We start from the raw sequence: 19993 nt of genomic DNA, 5'->3' as shown, positions 1-19993 counted from the left end.
TACACCCACGTCCTGACCCTGGTGAAGAGCAGGTTGTGCCCTGCTCAGAGTTGCCCCACCATGTCTGCAACAGCGGTTTTCAGATCACCTGAAACCGTTACTGCATTTGATAGAGCAGCAACTTGCCACAAGCATCTCCATCTTGGTTCACGCACGCTGGTGGGGTGACTCCGCATCTTGTTTGTAGACAACAACCACCATGTGCCTGGCACAGCCATAGCAACAAACTGGTAGGTGAATTAATGGTGCTAATAAAAATGGGAATTAATCATAAGCACATGGATACATGGGCCTATCAAACTCATGTGGGAAAAAATGGGCCCAGAGTTTATCTACCACACCAGACCACAGAGTGAAATGAGTCCTTACGCGAGGCCCGTGTTCCCGTCAGCTTTTCACGGCTGTGACTAAGAGACCTGACAAGAACCATTTTAGGAGAGGAAAAGTTTACCCAGGTCTCCTGGTTTCAGAGGTCTCAGCCCACAGGCTGTTGGCTCCATTTCTTGGGGCTCCAGATGAGGCAGAACATCGTGGAAAGGGTATGGTGGAGGAAAGCAGGTCAGGCATGGCCACCAAGAAGTAGAGAGAGATTCCACTCATCAGACACAAACTGCACACCCCCAGTGACCCAGCTCCTCCAGCCATACCCTGCCGCCTTCAGTTACCACTCAGCTAGGCCCATCCGGGGATTAGTTCTCCGATTGGGTTAAATGTCTCAACCCGATCATTCCGCCTCTAGGCCTTCTTGCACTGTCTCACACATGGGCTTTTGGAGGACATCTCACATCTAAATCATAACAACCTATAAAAAGAGGAGCGCCCCAAACTGGACATGGCAGCACCCGACCCCATCCACTCATCATGAGCCTGGCCCAGGAAAATCGCCCCAGTAGGGAACCTCCGGCTTCTACTCTGGCTTCCACACAGCTTGGGTGATCCTCCTGGGCCCACCACGTGCTGGCTTCTCAAGCTGATGCTCCCGCCCACACTGCAACTGCGCTGTCACCTGGCCTAGAAGAAGTTCCTATGCTTTGACAGCTCTGCGCCTGAACGAGTTCTTGGCTGGCTGCCATCTTATCTGACCACCTACAGTGACTGCATTTCACTGCTCTCTGGGTTAGCTTCAATCTCATGAACCCTCAGGGCTGCCTTAACCCTTTCTTAGCCTTTCTGAATCCTATATACACAACAGGGTACAGGGTGACGGGTGCCTTGAGTGTTCTAGATATCTGTAGTTAAGACTGGAGTAAATAACCTGTGATTGCCTGGCTTATGACTATCAGGTGACCCATGAGTATTCAGTGAACCGCCACTGCTGAAAGTGGTATAGCCTGTGAATTTATTTATCCAACAAATTTTGACATTGTAGAAAGACACAGTGTGTTTGGTCTGTTAATGACACAGTTCCCTCACGAAATCCTAGTATCTGTGTGATCTTACTTTTAAATAAGACCTTGACAGATGTAATCAGGTTAAGATTACGTCATTAGGTTTTAGGATGGGCCCCAAATCCAGCCTGACTGCTGTCTTTATCAAGAGATTGGAGACCCAGAGACAGATGTGCACAGAGGAAGACGGACCATGGGGAGAGAGGCAGGGAGAGTGCGGTGGGAGCAGGAGCAGAGTGGGGTCACTCCCGCAGTGGAGGCACACCGAAGTCGCCCCCCACCCAGGCAAGGGGGCGTCTGGAACAGGTTCTCTCCCTCAGAGCCCCCAGTGGGAAGCAGCCCTGCTAACACCTTGATTTTGGACTTCAGCCTCTGACACCAGGCCAGTGGAGATCGGGACCCGGTTCATGTTCCACGGAGCGAAGAATGATCTCTGAGAAGGTGAGATGAGCAAGTGTCAGATAGAGAACAGACATCTCCAGAAAAAAGGGGACTCGGAGCCGCAGGCCCGGGGGAGGGGGCGCCCGTCTTTCCTGTGGCCCTCAGAACTTCCCTCTGGCTTCGTTATTGTCACCCTTTCTTCCGTACCTGCCCAGGAGCACACGGGGAAGTTCTGCAATACCCAACAGCAACCCTCAGTTCTCTGTGATGAACGGTGGTCACCCTGGCGACCCTCATCATTCTTCCCAACACCAACTGACCTTTCCTACCTTGCCTCCAGAACTCTGAGATAAATTCCTCATGTTTGAGGCCACCTAGTTTGTGGTTCTTGTTATGGAAACCTGAGAAAGTCATATACAAGGATCCTGGTTGTCTCGAGATACTCACTATGAACCTGTCTCGCGACAGTGTGAGGACATGCAGCCAAGCCTCTGCACACTGCCAGGCCTTCTCCTTCCCCTCTGGCCTCCATTCCTTGCTTCCTTCTTCCTTCTCTCCCCACAGACCTTCTAGAAAGCGAGACCACCCTGTCAACATCTCCCAGCTGTCTCGTCAACCTCTGCCTCCACAAGAGACTGGCCGTACATTCTAGATGCTATGTCAAAACTCCTAAGGAAGGACAGTTTGTGTAGAGTCCCCTTGGGCCTCTCAGTTGTAAGAAGGAGAGGCAAGGTCACAAAATAGCTGCTCAAACAAAAGTTGCAGAAGACATCTTCTGGAAGCTTCTGAAAGAAAGGAGCAATGCTTTGACTTAGACATCAGTTCTGCCTTCTGTCTCATACTCAATCCATCCCCAGGCCTCCCTTCAAGGTTTCTCCCTCTCTCTCTAACATACACCTGTGAGGTTCTCCGCTTTCCAAAGTATTCTGAGAAGAAACGCCCAAGCATGCAATGACAGCAGTTGTTCTATTCTGCAGGAAGTTTTGAACTAGTCTTTTTTAATGGGTACATCACGGTCATACCTAAAACTGGAATTCACCGTGATGTGTTCGTGCATGCACACGACAGAGTGTGGTCGATCAGACTTCACCCCCTATTATAACAATTCCCAGACTACACTCACGGTTGTGTCAACAAGGAGTGGAACTGAATGTGGTAAAAATTCCTTGTAACACTCATTATTCAGAAAGGCGTGCGGCAGATGTTCCTGGAGCGTAGTGTTCTGATTGACGCCTTTTTCCTGTCCCTCTTCCTGGCTTACAATCCACATGCAAGCTGCACACCAGTTGTGGCTCTGCCTCTTTGGCCAACTCTGTGCAGTGAGTGCAGCTGACGCTGCGGGCTGGAGGCAAGGATTGGCTTCGAAAAGTAGCTACACACAACCCAGAGGCAACGGAGCAGAGAAGCATGAAGGTTTCAAGGGAATCCATCAGCACCACCGACTAACTAACTTAAAGCACGTTCTTCTGACAGTGATTCAGTAGCATCACCTTTGAATGCAAATAAAGGGTCAGTGATTCATGGGCATCTTCTGATCTCAGTGCTATTTCTTTAATTAATGAAGGACAAACATCAATATATTGAATTCATTGATCATACAATCAAATCCAACATGAATTTTGAGAATTTTCCCTACACTTCTTTTTGATTAGCTCCATCAAGACAATCTGCAAAATCTCAATGGCTTTAAATATTATTTCTTACCAATGCTTGTGATTTGTGTGGATTGGCTGGGACTCTGCTCCCCGTCATCTGCACTCAGGGATACAGGCTGGCGACACTCCACCGTCTGAAGTCATAGGCTGCATGACAGGGGAAGAGAACATAGCAAATGGTGCTTCAGCTCTGAAGAGGGTCTGACGAGGAGAACCACCTGTCAATTCTACTCACGTTGCACCTGCTGAGTGAGCCACCCCGCATGCCTCTGTTCAAGGGGGCATGGAAGTACAACCCCACCATGCTGGAATGCTGGGCAAGAGTCCTAATCATCACTACAGTCGAACCCTCTGCTCGCCCAATAGTCAGCTCAGTTTTCTTCCCTTAAAATCATTTTATTCTCTTCCCAAGAAAGACATCTCAAAATCCCATCCAGTCAGGGATCCAGGACTTCTGGGTGGTGCTCCGTACCTTCATCAGGAGCCTGTTAGCTTGCTAGGCCACCACCAGAACAGATGGCTCCGTAACAATGGGTAGGTTAAACAGTAGAATTTATTTCTCACAATTCTGGAGGCTGGAAGTTCAAGATCAAGGTATCTTCAGGACTGATTTTTCCCGAGACCTCTCTCCTTGATTGGCAGGTGTCATGTCCTTGCTGTATTCTCATCCGACCTTCCCTCTGTGAGGCTGCATCACTGGTGTCTTCTTCTTATATGGACACCAGTCAGATGGGACCAGGGCTCACCATATGACCTCATTTAACCCTAACTGCCCCTTTAAAGGCCCAGTCTCCAAATACAATCACAATGGAGGTCAGGGATTGAACATACAAATTTTAAGGGACAAAGAATATACATACACAATGGAGTATTATTTAGCCACAAAGAAAAACAAAATCATGTCATTTGAAGGAAAATAGATGAAACTTGAGTTCATCCATTATTTTGTTAAGCAATATAAGCCAGACTCAAGAAGATAAGAATCACATGTTTTCTCTCATAGGTGGAATCTAGGGGGAAAAGAAGAGAACATGAGAGTAGAAGGGAGAATATTACAAAAAAGGAAGGGTAATCGGGGGAAAGGAGAAAGGAAGTGAATATGATCAAGTATTATATGCACGTACAAATATGCACAATGAAACCCATTCTGTATAATTAATATGCACTAATTCAAAATACTACAATTAAAAATTAAGGTCATACCATGTAGTCTACAGCAGGAGGTGGTTCACAGTAACCACGCTGGTCCTGCACATGAGCCCTCGTGTTCCGGAGACCATGAACTGGAAACCCATTATCTACCCCGTGCTCTCGCACAGTTTACACCGGCGGTAAGAGGAACAGACAACCTCCACAGGCATTCCTGTTCGGGAAGAGGGAAAATGGGACAGAGACAGCAGGCACTGGTGTTTGGCAGTTCCAAAATCTCCAGGGCAAGTACTCTGAGGTCTGCCCTGGGTGGCCCTGAAACAAGCCTGAGCGAGGAGCTCGTGACCCATGGCCGTCGCGGCCTCTGGCTGCCTCTCCACTGTGCTCCTTGGCATAACTCAAGAAGCAGGTGTCAGGAACAAGCTTTGCCCAAGGGCTGTTCCGCTTTCTCACCCTGTCCTGCCCTGCTGGGTTGGTGGCCTGGGGTCACTTTAACTCCTTCATGTTTCCAGTCTTTTTTAGTTCAACCAGTTATTCCCTTGAAAGTACACCTCTTGCAAGAACTTCATCTCCTTTGTGTCTATTCGATTCCAGAAAAACTCCATGTGCTCACAGCCATATCCACAATTTTCTTCAAAGACATCTCTTACTTGGATCTTCACTTTGGTGCATGTTAATCCTTCCAGGGGGGTTTCATAATGGTAGTGTGATGGCCAGGAAAATATAGTCAGTTGAATGATCTTTAACAAAATAGCATTTGCTTCAAGGCTCCATTATAATATTATTTTAATTGCCTAAAGTCACTAATTTTATCTTCTACTGTTTGGAATTTAAAATTATAGCCTTTCCAACATCATGAAGCCTCAAAATTTCCATTAATCCCTACTTGGAATCCAGCTAATTTTTTTTCTGACCTTGTCTCACATATCACCTTGTCAAGTTCAACCAACAGAAACCAATACACATTACTAACATTCTGTGTTCTACTTCTTTCCCCAGAGCTACAAATGCATTAGGCATGTAATTTGCCCTCCAAGTCACTGTGGGCAGCAGGTTAACTAAACTTTCTGCCACTATAAAACATGTCACCTCTCCAAACTCTGCAACAGTCTCTTCACTACCTACAACCTGTCCTTCGAACCAATGACAAATACACTTTTCTTGCTATGTTAGCACCCCACTCCTGATAGCAATTTTCATAATAGGCAGGAAAAAAATGAAATTATGGAAAATAAGTATTTCTGTCTCAAATTACATGTCCATTATGCATCAGCTGGTGAGGGGCAAAGAGTGGATTTGACTTCACTTGGGGGTAAAACCTGAAAAAGACTCCACCATCTGGAACTGGTGGCCAGAGGAAGTGAATGTAATTGGTGTACTACATCTTAAAGACTTCTGCCCACATTATACTGGCCACACCTAATTACAGGCTGTGCCTCATTTCAAGGGGGTGGGGAAGTCCAATCTTAACCACGTCCCTGGAAAGCATAGCACCAGAATAACAACAAACAAACAGTCCTTGTGTTTATCTAGCACAATCCTTTTTTTAAAGATAGGAGTACATAAGAATAATTTTCATATAAACCTTCTCTAAGACTACATCTAAAAAGAAGGCCCGCAAATTATATTGTTATGCTATGTGCATGTATGAATGTATAACATCAAATCTCACCATTATGTACAACTATAATGCAACAATAAAAAAGTGGAAAAATAAAAAGGGCACCAATCTTCATCCTTGTTTCTGTGTGTGTGAGAATACCTCTGGCAATTTCCCAGAGTGATCTTCAAAAGGCAAGTTCCACTGCCTGTTAAGAGACACTATGCAAAAAAAGGACAGAAGGAGGGGCTGGGTTGTAGCTCAGTGGCAGAGCACCTGCCTAGCATGTGTGAGGCACTGGGTTTGATTCTCAGTGCCACATATAAATAAATAAAATAAAGGTTCACTGACTACTTAAAATTTTTTTTGAAAAAAAGGAAAGAGAAAAAGAATTGTGTGTTCTAGCAAAGTTGACAAAAGGCAAAGATATTAAACAGTTTCCTTCACTCCAGAACCACTCGGGAACGACTCATGGAGCTGGGGTGCACTGATATACTCCTCAGGAAAAAATGACTTTCATTTCTAAAACTACAATTGAGTTAGTGAATTTAGTCTTCGTTATGTCTAAGTTTCTTTTTTCCTTAGGTGCATCTGTGTTGGTTATTTTGGAAGGTTTGCTGTGGTGTCCAAAGAATTACCTGCAACCAGAGAAGTCGCCTCTGTGCTGTGGAGCAAGCTCTAGCATGCCAGAGCTTCATACCCCGTGCTTTTTTGTAAGGAGGCATCTGCCAGCGAGTATGAAAAGACTTGAGGTTTTCATATAGACAACTGTCCCACTGCAAATTCCACCACAGATCAGACAAAGGTGTGGGACTGTCCTTCTCTTTTCCAATCAATGCCAGAGTTGCCCTTTTAGGAGTTCTTTGGCCATAAGTGCTATCTTATCATCTGTATTAATGTCACTTTACTCATTTAACAATAGAAGGATGCTTACACCTACATTCCTTAACCTTCACAAGCCTGTCCCAAACTCTCCTGTGCAACCTCAGTGATGCTAGCCTATTATCATACCATTACTGCAAACCTTGACTTTGGGCTTCTATGCCCTACTTTTCTCTATGGAATAAGTGTACCTACTATGCCCTGGTTCTACTATTGGAGACCTTGCTGGCTTTTTGGCCACAGTGTACGTATTATGCCCTGGTTTTCTTTATGGAGTGAATGATCCTACTATGCCCTGATTCTATTATTGGAGACCTTGATGGCTTTTTGGCCACAGTGTACGTACCACGCCCTGGTTTTCTCTATGGCATGACCGTACCTACTCTGCCCTGGTTTCATCACTGGAGACCTCTGCTTTGGTCACAGACTATTATGCCCTGGTTCTCTCTATGGAGTCCACAGAGGCTATGTACCCACTTACACCTAATTACCATTATGTTTATGACTTTATAAATGCAAGACTGATTTATCGCCTGTTATTAAATTGCATTACGAACAACTTTAATGTTTGAGACACTCTCAATAACGAGTTTCATCTCTTTCTGTTCTTTTGCCTTATTACTTCTAGAACATTGGGAGCTTACTCAAGAAGGATAATGTTCCACAGTTATGTCTTCTCTGGGAGTTGCAAACAAGACTTAGCCAGCCTGCCGAACATACGCATACGGGTATTCCAAGTGAGAGGAAGCGTCGCTGATCAGTGAACAGAACAAACCACAGCTGCTAATTTAGCTCTGGCTCATATCAGGAGTTGTGACTTATGCCATCTCCAAGGGCTGGTTAAAGCTCTGATTCATGCATGAACCACCCGGGCCATATGGGGTAGGCAGCTCAGCCAGGGCTGGAATTTTCTACTCAGATTTTATCAAGTCCAGGAAAACAGTGCTTCTGATACCAAACCATTGCCCTTTTCTGATGGGTACTTGAACGGTATCATTCAAAGCCACACACTTTTAATCTCTGAAGATACAATCTGACTTGCTCATAGGCAAAATGTACAGAGTGCTACTAAGAATAATCCTCCCAACTAAATGGCCATTTCCATTTCTCTTAACAAAGGTATTAGTCCCTGGCAGTACCCGGCCATGCACAATGTGCCATCAAGAATAAAGCATTGGACCTGTGCTTCTCAAACTTTCCCACTAGGGCATTCCTAACGGAAGAAAGTGCTGATGTCCACAAGGGAGTATAGAAAACCTTTCTAAGGATGGATGAAACTCCTTTGAAGAAGTTCCTGTTTTCTCTTTCAAATGTGAAGAAATTTGGTCTTCTACTCTGGAGATACTTAGGATAATTTTGATAAAATAGTAAATACCAGTTGAAATACTTGTATCCTTCAGGGTCTAGGGAGGAAACAAACCACACCCATTATTTTAACAGAATTTAATTTAAAAGTTGATGAGTATGGATGATCTTAACAATGCAGAAAGCAACAGAGACTCTAGAGCTAGGGAAGATGTTGGGCTTCTGAAACCCCACAAGTCTCTAGGGGGGACATGTGCAAATGAGCAAGCACTGCTGCCGAAATCTGGGTTTTGTCTGTCTGTGTACTGTCAGGCACGGATCTGCCACTGTGGCTTAGTCAGTGACAAGAAATCAGGAGGAAGCAGATCCCTCCCGCTGCCCATCCTGCAGCCGCCCTATAGTGCCCCTTCTTTGCAGAACCTACAAAGGAGCAGCTGGGAAAGCAGAAAAGTCTGTGCAGTCTCAACCCCAGAACTTGAAGCTGAGCCTGGAAGGGCAGGAGCTCCTGGAGAGGCGGGGACTTCGGAGCCGGCCCAGGCAGATGCCTGTTTCCTAGGAACACTTCTAGTCTAGTCAGTTCCCAGCAGATGCAGCACACGGATCCATCCTCTGGTTCCCGTGCCTCTGCCGAGTTAGTCAGAGACTTGACGGTGCACTGACCTTGGCCACGGCCAGCCTCCTGCCAATTCACTGAGGAGGCACTGAGAGTGCCTGTTCTGGTTCAGCCACTTTTTTGTGACCTAGAACACACCACATCTCAGTTACTTCTTATTAACATGGAAGGGTTGGACCAAATTTTCTTAATCCTTTCCAAATTTATAAGTCCTGGAAATTATTATGGGAAAACTCACCTTTTATTAGCATCTTTTGTGGATAGGGAACCCCAAAACAGTGAGACTTCTAGGCCTGTATTGGGATCCAGAAGAAATGTAAAGAGAGGTGCTAGGAGGAAGGGGACCACGAGAAGAAGATGTGGGAGAAGGAAACAGAAAGCAGATAGAAGCTCGCTGAAGGGCGCTCAGGTGACGGCAGGCACCCTCAGCAAGAGAAGGAGACTGCCATTTCTGCAAGTCTGATTACTTGCAATGGCTCAGCTTGTGACTTCTGGTGGTTGTGAAATGGAAGCTTTGTGTGCTCCATAATCTTGCGCAGACACAGATAGAATGGGCACAGCCCCCTCTGGGAAAGGCCCCTCTCCTCCCCGTGAGCTGTAAAAATGGAAGATGACAGACCTGTGTGTACTGCCTGCTGCCACAGAGCATCCTGACATCCGGTTCCCTTCCCATAGATGAAATACTTGGTGCCCTTGGCAGAGTAGTGTTATTTCAATGCAACCTACGTATAACTCACTCCCCTTCTGAAGGACGGATTGTATCCAACTGGATCACAGAAGAGACAGGAGAGTACCAAACAAGAGTGCTGCCATCGGACGTCATGCATGCAGGGTCAACGGCAAAGCTCCCCTTGGACACCCCTTGAATTTGGTTACAAATCACATGGGGATTAAATATCCTCTCCGAGATAGCATGGCTGACCTAAAGAGGGACACACTCATCATAACAGATTGTTAATCTGAGCTAGCCGGGTTTTTTGCCCTTTATTTCATTTTCAAAGATTTTTATTACTGTAAGAATTTGGTGATATTCTTTATTAGGCTGATAAGTTTTGAATTGCTTTTCCTTTTATTATCACATTAGTTCCTTCTTAATGGTTTTACTAGAACTCAGAAGTCTCTCTCGTTTTAATAACCTCTCTTTTTTCAGTACTTATAGTCAGGGAATTAATTGTATAAAATCATGATCCTTCACTGACTATGTCACCAGGCCAAAAGAAGAAAATTCAGTAAGAAGAATTAGACCTTGAAGAGTGATTAACGACTCGTCGGGCTATGAGTTCTTCACTTTAAGACTTTCATTTGCTTTGCTATGGCAAAATTTCCTTTCTGCCCACCTCTAAGAATACCCTTCAGACTGAGAAACACTTTGGAATTCCTGGAACTGAGGGATAGATAGTAAAATTAAACTTTGTAGACATCAGTTGCTTTTTTAAAAATATGTGAAAGGACTTCTTTTTGTTCAACTAGTACTCTTTTTGTATCTCACTTTGTTTAAAGAAGGAACAACATGCAGGCATGATGATATGCCTGTAATCCTGTGGCTTGGGAGTCTGAGACAGGAGGATCTCAAGTTAAGGCCAGCCTCAGAAATTTAGCAAGTCCCTAAGCAACTTAATGAGACTCTGACTCAAAAATGAAAGAAAAACAAAAAAAACAAGAGATGAGGCTCAGTGGTAAAGCACCTCTGGGTTCCATCCCTGGTACCAAAAAAATAAGAAAGAATAGACAACACAAGGTGAACTAAAAGCAATTGTATCAGTCATCCAAATTTTCTTAGTATCTTATTTTCCTGTTCCTGTTCCCTAATCCATATTGGTAGTAATTCTCTGAAGAACACATGTCTACTAATTAAAGTATTAAGGTCAAATCCTCTTTATTAAATAATAAATTAATGTAAATGAATACTAAAAGAACAAAATGTCAGCTATAGCAGGCTCTGGGAGAAAAAAATGTTAAATAATCTCTTATCTTAGATACTGTCAAAAAATGAGGCTATCAAGTGGAAGTAGTCACAATTCCATAAAGGAATAAGGTTAACTGTCCCTGGGTTCAATCCCTGGTACCAAAAAAGAAAAAAAAAATCACTGTGATCAAATAGGATTTATCCTATGAGCACAAGACGGATTCAACACATGAAAATCTATCAACATAATATGCCACACAGAAAGGAGGGGGAAAAGACCATATATAAAGAAAAATTATTTGATAAGATCTCATACAATTTCATGGTAACATTTAACAAACTAGGAATAGAGGAAAATCTCGTACTGATGAAGAATATGTAAGGGAAAATAAGAAACAGAGATAACAATATACTTAATGCTGAAAGACTAAAACTTATCTTCAAGGACAAACCTGTTCACTAATCACTTCTACTTAACATTGTACAGGAGATTCTAGCCAGAGGAATTAGACAAGAGGAAGAAATAAAAGCATCTAAATTAGATGACATAATCTTGTAAATAAAAAAGTCCTAAGCAACTCATAAACTACTAGATCCAACAAAATATATGCAAGTTTTGTACACTGAAACCACAAACCACCGATTTTAAATTTTTAACCAACATAACAGTGAGATATACCATGTTCATTGATCAAAAGACTCAATATTGTTTAGATACACTATCTCCCCATTTAACCTACAGATTTAATGCAAACCCTTTCAAAATCCCAGCAGAAGTTTTTTGGTAGAAACTGACAAGTTCAAAAATTTATATAGGAAGGCATAGAAACTGCTATTGCCAAAATAATTGTTTAAAAGAACAAAGTTGGAGACTCATAATCCAATTTTGAGATTTACCATAAAACTGAAATACTTACGACTTCATGACATGGAATACAATATGGATACATAAATCAACAAAACAAAATATGCAGTCTAGAAATAAACTCATATATATTTTGTCAACTGATTTTTAACATGGTTGCAATGGATAAGGAGGAAAAAAATAGTCTTTTCAACAAACTGTGGGAATTATTGTATAGTCATATGCAAAGAAATAGACCTCGATCTATACAAACAAAAATTAACCCAAATAAAATAGGCATAAATGCAAAACCTAAAACTATAAAACTCCTAAAACCAAGTACAGAAGAAAATTTTTGTGAACTTGAAAATTTCTTAGATTTCACACCAAAGTACAATTCATAAAAGAAAAAACTGATTAAATTGGTCAAAATTAAGAACTTCTGCTTTGCAAAAGATATTGTTAAAGGTTTAAAAAAAGTCACAGACTGGGAGAAAATACTAACAAAACACATGCCTAACAAAGGATTTGTATCTTAAATATACAAAAAACTATCAAAACTCAATAATAAGCAAATGATCCAATTTTTTTTAACTGGCAAAAGATTTGAACAGATGCTTTACCAAAGATGATACACACATGTCAAATGAACATATGAAAAGATGCTACACATCATATGTTGTGACAAAAATGCAAAATGATACCATAGCAATAAAGCAGTATAAACCTATTGGAAAGAAGGGGATAAAACCTAGGGCTGACAAGGATACAGAGCGACTGGAACTCTCATGCAGTACTGGTAGGAATGCCAATGGATAAGCACAGTTTTACGACTTCTTATTAAGTGAATACACAGTACAGCAATCTTATTCCTAAGTAACCCAACTTCAGCAACCAAGTGTATACACACACACACACACACACACACACACACACGAAGCCTGTATGCAAATGTTTATATGATATGCTGCCTTACCTTGGATCCACAATGGTGGAGTCAGCCATCTATGGGCAAAGATCTCTGAAATTATGAGCATGAAATAAAATTTTCATTCATTAAATTGTTCTGGTGAGGTATTTTGGTCATAGAGATGCAAAAACTCACTAATACAGAAATTGGTACCAAGAAGTGGGGTTGTTGCTGTGACCAAATTGACCGTGTGTTTCAGAAGTCTTTGCAACTGGTTGCCAAAGGAATTTGAAAAAGTTCAGAGATGTAGGCAGGAAAAGCTTTAGAATGTTGTCTATACTTTTGCCCATGTCCTGAGACTTTGTGTAAAACTAAATTAAAAGTTATGGAGTAATTAATCTGCCAAGGAAACTGCATGGCAGCACAGCATTCGATCACTGGCACTGATATTGTTGACAGGTTTTAGACAATTTAATGTAAGAATGGAAACAGAAAGCAAAACTAAAGGATTCTAAAAATTTTCATTTTGTCAAGAAAAAGGCTTGAAAAGCTACAGCCAAGGGGGGTATGCTTGTTAAGAGATTATAGCCATAAAAGAGATGCTAAGTACTTTGCACAGAGATATACAAATGATGCCTGGAGAACACCTCAGGAATTTGCAAGACCACACTCACAGGCTCAAGGGTGCAGAAGGGAAAAATCCTTTGGGAAGAGATTATGGGGGTGCACTGCTAGCACAGGGGGGACATAGGAAATTTTTTCATCTTACTCAGCCACCTAAGGCAGAGACTGTGCAACCATGATCCCAGGGGCCCTAGATACATGACATCATTCATGCCAAGTGCTGGTTCTTCAGGAAGACAGGATGCTTGAATTAAGGGGTCATAAAGGCTTCCACCATGATTTTGAAGGAAGGCCTAGGAGACTAGGCAAAGCATAGCAGGGTTTTATTTCCTGTGGGCTGCCCCTGAGAGGGCAATGTATAAAGCCCCAATGAAGGTAAAGTCAAGCTAGAATGGAGATCCAAGTAACTGACATATAAGTAATATTGACCTGACTACAGAGAAAGCCAGGTTAAAAGAGAGTCCATGTGCACTGCAACTGGCAAGGCCAAAGGGACAGAACTGCTGTTTTAGTTGGCTTTTTCACTGCTGTGGCTAAATGTCCTGACAAGAACAATTATAGAGGAGATAAAGTTTATTTGAGGGGTCATGGTTTCAGAGGTCTCAGTCCATGGACAGGAGTCTCTATTCCTCCAGGTTCAAGGTGAGGCAGAATATTATGGAAGAAGAATGTGGCAGAGGGAAGCAGTTCACATGATGATCAGGAAACAGAGATAGACTCCACTCACCAGATACAAAATATATACCCTAAAGGGACAGCCCCAATGACCCACCTCCTCCAGTCACACCCTACCTGCATTCAGTTGCTACTCAATTAATCCCATTAGGGTGTTGATTCACTGACTAGGATAAGGCTCTGATAACCCAATCATTTCACCTCTAGGCCTTCTTGCATTGTCTCACACATGAGTTTTGGGGGACACCTCACATCCAAACCACAACAGCTGCCCAAGTCCACATGTCCTAGATACTATAAAAGTAGTTACAGGAGGAGTTACAGGAGGAGTTACAGGTTGAGTTTTGCCTGGTTGAGTTTTGGTATTGCTTTGGACCCCATCCCTTCTTTCTATGCCCTTATTGTTCCTCTTTTGAAATGGGAATATTTACTCTGTGCCACTATATATTTGATATATATAACTTACTTTTGATTTTTACAGGGGCTCACGGCAAAAAGTTTGCTTTGGTTCTCAGAGAAAACTTTGGACTTGGATTTTGGGCAATGCTGGAAATGTAAAACTACTGAACTCTAGGAGATGGACATTAGCTTTTGGAGACCAGGAGCAGAATGTCATACTTTGTCCCCCAGAAGTACTACATTAATACAGGAATATTCACAGGTGAAATGATTAGATTGTGAGAGCTGCAATCTAATCAGTCCATCCTAGTTTGAATGGGCTGACTGGATGGTAACTGCAGGCAGGTGGGGCAGGACCAGAGGAGGTGGGCACTGAGGGTACTCCCTGGAGGGGGGTTCATCTGCCCTCTGTCCCCTTCCTGTTCCTCTTCCTGCTTCCTGGATGCCTTGAATGGAGCAGCACTACTCCACCATGCCTTCTGCCTTGTCTATGGCCCACAGCAATGGAGTTGCCCATCTCTGCACTGAGACCTCAGAAACCATGAACCCCAAGTAAACTTGTCCTCCTCTAACTTGTTTTGGTCAGGTATCTTGGTCACAGTGATACAAAATCCACTAAGAAAGATAATGACATTCTGGTGAAGGCAACACTATATGAACAGGAAACAGATCAATGGTTGCTAGGAAGTAGGATCTGGGGAAGAGGTGACTCCAAAGGGATGCAAGGGAATTTTGTGAACAATGGAATTATTCTGTATCTTGATTGTGGTGATAGTCATGACCAAATGAATTACCAAAACTCAGTACTGTGAACTAAAACAGGTGAATTTTCACTATGTAAATTATACCTCCACTGTTTAAGTGTATGTATGACTTTCCTATTCCACCATTAATACCTCAAATTACTAGGTTAAAACAATTCTTGGGGGTGGATATGATCTAAGTATGTTATTCAACATGTATAAATATGCTACAATAAAACCCTTTACTCTATATGATTAAAATTCACTAATAAAAAACATTTCTACATGATACTTACATATGTTGCCATTATCAACCTGTGCTCAGGAGATATTTCTAATTTCTTAGTTTTTCTAAACCAAGGGCTAAAAACTGAAAGAAAAATATTATCAAGTCCACTTTGAAACTTTTCTCCTGCTGTGGAGAAAAAAAATCATCTGTAAATTGTAAACCACTGTCCTCCATCATTTCCCTTCACATACAATCAGGTGGTAAAATCCTCTTTCTTGTTTTAATTCCAGCAATAGTTCATTTGCTTCTGAGAAAGAATTCATCATAATCAATCTGAATTATTTTCGTGTTTGCTAGCAGATTGCAGGATTTGACCAATAGTCATATGGATAATCTGAAATATTTGTTTGTGGATATTAGTCTAAACATAATCCATTGTGTTGGATAGCAAATTCTTTATGCCTGAAATAAAAATCAGAACCATCTCTTTTAATGGAAACTCTCCTTATAGAGGATCAAAATTTCAGGTCTTAAATGGCATCAAATAAAAAACAACCTAAAGAAATAATTACCAAATGACTGAAGATACAAAATACCTATATGTGAGCCAAACCATGAAGCAGAATAAAATATAAATCTATCACGTACTTATCTTAGAGAATTGCTGAGCACTCAAGCTTTTCCTCTTCTTTTTGCCTAAGTACTAAGTGGGTGGAAATGTTTTCCTTTCATTTACTGGAAACAAAAGTGATGCTGCATCAGCAGATAGGATGCAAAATAAAACATTTAAAAAAAACAAGATGACGCCTATTTAAATGTGAACAAAGCAAAATAACAAAGAGGATTCATTAGGGCATGAATTTTGCAACCAAAAGTTGTATTCAGAAAGATCTAAATGGTGGGGTTAGGCCTGGTGGTGTAACTTAGTAATACAGCAATTTCCTACCATTTGGAAAGCCCTGGGTTCAATCCCCAGACCTTAAAAAAAAAAAAAAAAAAAAAAAAAAAGTGGAAGGAAAAGACCTAAGATCCACTGAAGACAGAAAGAGAACATGGCACATGCCAGGACATAAAGGGCCCAAGACGCAGAAGAGAGGAGGCAAAATAGCATGACTGGAATGTTGGAGGGAGGAGGTGAGAGGTCAGCTCGATCAGCCTCTGGATGGAGAAAATCTGTTAAACAGAAAAGAATTAGTAAATAGTAAATAGAAGCAGAAATGTGTTGTGTTCATAGTTCCAATTTGGAAACTACCACTCCACAAAATACATATTTTCATTGACAAATGATTAAAAACAAAAGGTGTTAGTGGAGGAAAATGTTCTCCCAATTGGTCATTAGGCTAAGAGAAAACTTTTTCATTAAAACTCACAAATGGGTAAGCCAGGCATGGTGGTGCACACCTGTAACCCCAGCAACTGGGAGGTGGAGGCAGGAAGATCACAAGTTCAAAGCCAGCGTGGGCAACTTAGCAGGTCCCTATCTCAAAATAAAAAGTAAAACGTCAGGGGATATAGCTCAGTGATAGAGCATTCCTGGGTTCAAGCCCAATACTGGAAAAGAAATACAAATTTGTATCTGTTTATTCAGGAAGAAGCTAACATTGCTAGAATTCTATAGTTATAAGAACAAAAAGAAAAGCTTGAAAAGCAGAAGAGAGCAAAATGCATTCTAACTAGGGGTGTATAATCCACAGGCACAACCACGTCCTTTAACTGCCCTAAATTAATCCTATCTCCAAACACGTGAGGATAAAATAATGTCCAGAAAACTTAGAGGTTGCATAAATGAGATGGATGAATTCTTACTGGGGATTGCATAGACCCTGAGAGGTGCCAGAGGCCTCCAAGGCAGGTTGACATTGTTGTCAGGTTGAAAAGGAAGACCAATTTTATAAACCACAAAAGTTAGGTTGGCATTAATGGGGATTCTGCATGCCTGCAAAAGGAAGCTGGGGCTCTAAGACACAGCGTGGCAGGTTCTAGGAACACACCACATCAGGGCAACTAGTTTCATAATTTAAACTACAGAGATGAGACCACGAGGTCTGGGATAAGTGGCAAACAGTGTGGCTCAACTGTAGCAAGACCTGTGACCAACCCTCTTGACATTCCCCCGACCACTAGTACCTATGGACCCTGAGACCTGCAGGCACAGTCCCCCACCTGCTCCCTACATTAGGTTCCCAACTTGATGTTCTGGTTACACTGTCACCCAAGGTCCTTACAGTCGAGACAAAAGCACAAGCTGGAAGCAGCATCACTAGTAGATCATAATCTAAATGAACAACTGCCCCAGGTGCTATCATCAGAACATACCAGATACGAAGGGAGGTCTCAGGCTCTTATCACTGCCCTGTCTCAAAGTTTGTGGCTATTTCCCTCAAGCAATTCTGGTCACAGAGTTATTAAAGTTGTATGTGACATAAAATACCAGATAATTGAGTGATTAAATTAGTATCCAAAAGCCCTTAAATAGTACTGGGTAAATTTAACATGACACAATTTTTGAAAAAATATATTGAAATTTCTTTACTTTATTCAAAAACATAAAATCACTAAGGTCAAAAACTAACTTCATGTACAATCAGAAAAAAGAAAAATTACACTTACATATGATTTATCAAATGTATAAATGCATTCTACTGTCATATACTAGTTAGAATAAAAATTTATTTTAAAAAATAATAACTTTACTTGTGCCAGGCAAAGAGGCATATGCCTGTAATCCCCTCGGCTCAGGATGCTAAGGCAGGAGGATCACAAGTTCAAAGCCAGTCTCAGCTACTTAGTGAGGCCCTGTCTCTTAATAAAACACAAAAAAGGGCTGGGGATGTGGCACAGTGGCTAAGTGCTCAGGAAGGAAGGAAGGAAAGGAGGGAAGGAGGGAGGAAGGAAGGAAGAGAAAGAAAGAAAGAAATCACTTCACTTGTGTGATTCACCCAAGAACTGTATCTGGGAAATATGGCCTAAGTAAAACTTCATAAGAATGGAGAGTGTGAGCCCCCATCTTATTTGAAAATGAGCTCATGATGAAGACAAGGGAAAATGGCTCTCTTCTGCACGGGGGGTCATACCTGGGGAAGCCAGTCACAATGGTGCACGCCTGTAATCCCATCAGTTTGGGAAGCTGAGGCGGGAGGATCATGAGTTTAAAGCCCGCCTCAGCAATGGCAAGGTGCTAAGCAACTCAGTGAGACCCTGTCTCTAAACAAAACACAAAATAGGGCTGGGGATGTGGCTCAGTGACTGAGTGCCCCTGAGTTCAATCCCCAGTACCAAAACAAAAACCAAAAACACTGCTACACTGGGACCAAGCTTTCAACACATGAGTTTTGAGGGGACATTCCAGACTGAACCATAACAACATCCTTGTTGAGATGGTACAAAAAGCAAGGAAAAAGATGTCATGGCTTTTATCTTGCTGTCGAAATTCAGTGTTGGGTACAATCAGTTCTAAAAGTTAGCATTAAAATTCCAGGTAAGACGAGAAAGGAAAATGAAGGAAAAGAAGGGGACAGTTGGAAATGTAGCAGACCCACAACAGTCCAGAGGACAGGAGGCCTGGGGGGAACCTTCATCCAGGAAGAAGTGGTGTTTGGCCAAAGCTGTTCCTCCTTGCTCCTCCACGTGGAGCCCCTCGCCGCCCGCCTTCTGTCAAGTCTGTAATTTGTTGGTTCTTTGAGCTGCTGACCTAAATCTTGCAAATTGTGTGTTTCTTTCTTACAATTTCATAACAAAGATACAACAGGAAACAGGAGGAGTAAAACTTGAAGGTTAAAAAAAATATGAACAAGCAACACAGACCAATACAGGTGGTTGAAAGTCAGTTCTCCGTCTCCATGCAAGTTCAGCTCCACGCGATGGATGCTCCCTGCACACCTCTGCTTTCTGATTTCCAGGGCATTACTGACTACATAATAGTTCAGCAGATCTAAGCCCCACATCATTGCTAAATAGCTCTCTCTTTCATATGGGCTTTAAAAAGTTGTATCTCATAAGTGAATCAAAACTAGTTTTCTATTTGGATGTGCAAATTTAAAAATTAACGGGAAAGTTATATACCTATATATTGTGTGTGTGTTTGTGTGTGTGTGTGTGTGTGTGTGTGTGTGTATAATTTTAAAATATATAGCGAAAGTGAAGTCTTCCTCTCACCTCAGGTCCCAATCCTCATTCACCACCACAGGGGAAAAAAAATGTGAACATGTGAAAAAAAAGGCCAAGTGATAGATGATTCCAGGTACATGCAGGGACAGGTATAGGGAACAGGCAGGGAAGAGCGCCAGCACTTGGAAGTTGTACCTGCCTTGCTGCCTGAGCTGCTGGTTTAGCCCAACGCATTCTGCCACACTCTCTCCTTTAACTGTCACATTCCACAGGAAGAAACGCTGCAGAGCTGTGTCTACAGCAAAGGCTATCAGACCCTCCACCTGAATGTACCCACCAAGCTTGGGATGTATGTGGAGTTTTGTGGGACGACTGACGTCTGGATTCATCATTACAAAAACAAAATTTTGCAGCCTGATTTTTCACCCTGCAATATGACAGAGAAGAAAATGAATTTGATTCCTCCCTTCCACCCTTGAATTAAAGCTGATGATCAATGAGCCATTGTTTTATCAATCCTTCCTGGATAATGTTCACACTGTAATATTAAATTAGAAAAATAAGACATCTAATTTCCCTCACC

The 19993-nt window shown here is 42.2% G+C and overlaps 1 long non-coding RNA gene across 3 annotated transcripts; it reads right to left on the bottom strand.

The window, feature by feature from the left end:
* Positions 1–1004: 1004 nt before the first annotated feature.
* LOC306664911 lies at positions 1005–13403 on the bottom strand. Of its 3 annotated transcripts, XR_013764853.1 has the most exons (4): positions 5027–13402; positions 3474–4434; positions 2667–3259; positions 1005–2554 (listed from the first exon to the last, which is right to left on the bottom strand). It is a non-coding gene; the product is annotated as an uncharacterized lncRNA (long non-coding RNA). The 3 variants fall into 3 exon arrangements; XR_013764852.1 differs by having other exon boundaries at positions 3474–13403; XR_013764854.1 differs by having other exon boundaries at positions 2893–3259; positions 3474–13394.
* Positions 13404–19993: the final 6590 nt, after the last annotated feature.

Source organism: Sciurus vulgaris (assembly GCF_902686455.1).
Source record: "Sciurus vulgaris genome assembly, chromosome: 6".
Taxonomy (NCBI): Eukaryota; Metazoa; Chordata; class Mammalia; order Rodentia; family Sciuridae; genus Sciurus; species Sciurus vulgaris.
The sequence above is the reverse complement of the archived record's forward strand: the minus strand, read 5'-3'. Positions and strand labels throughout refer to the sequence as shown.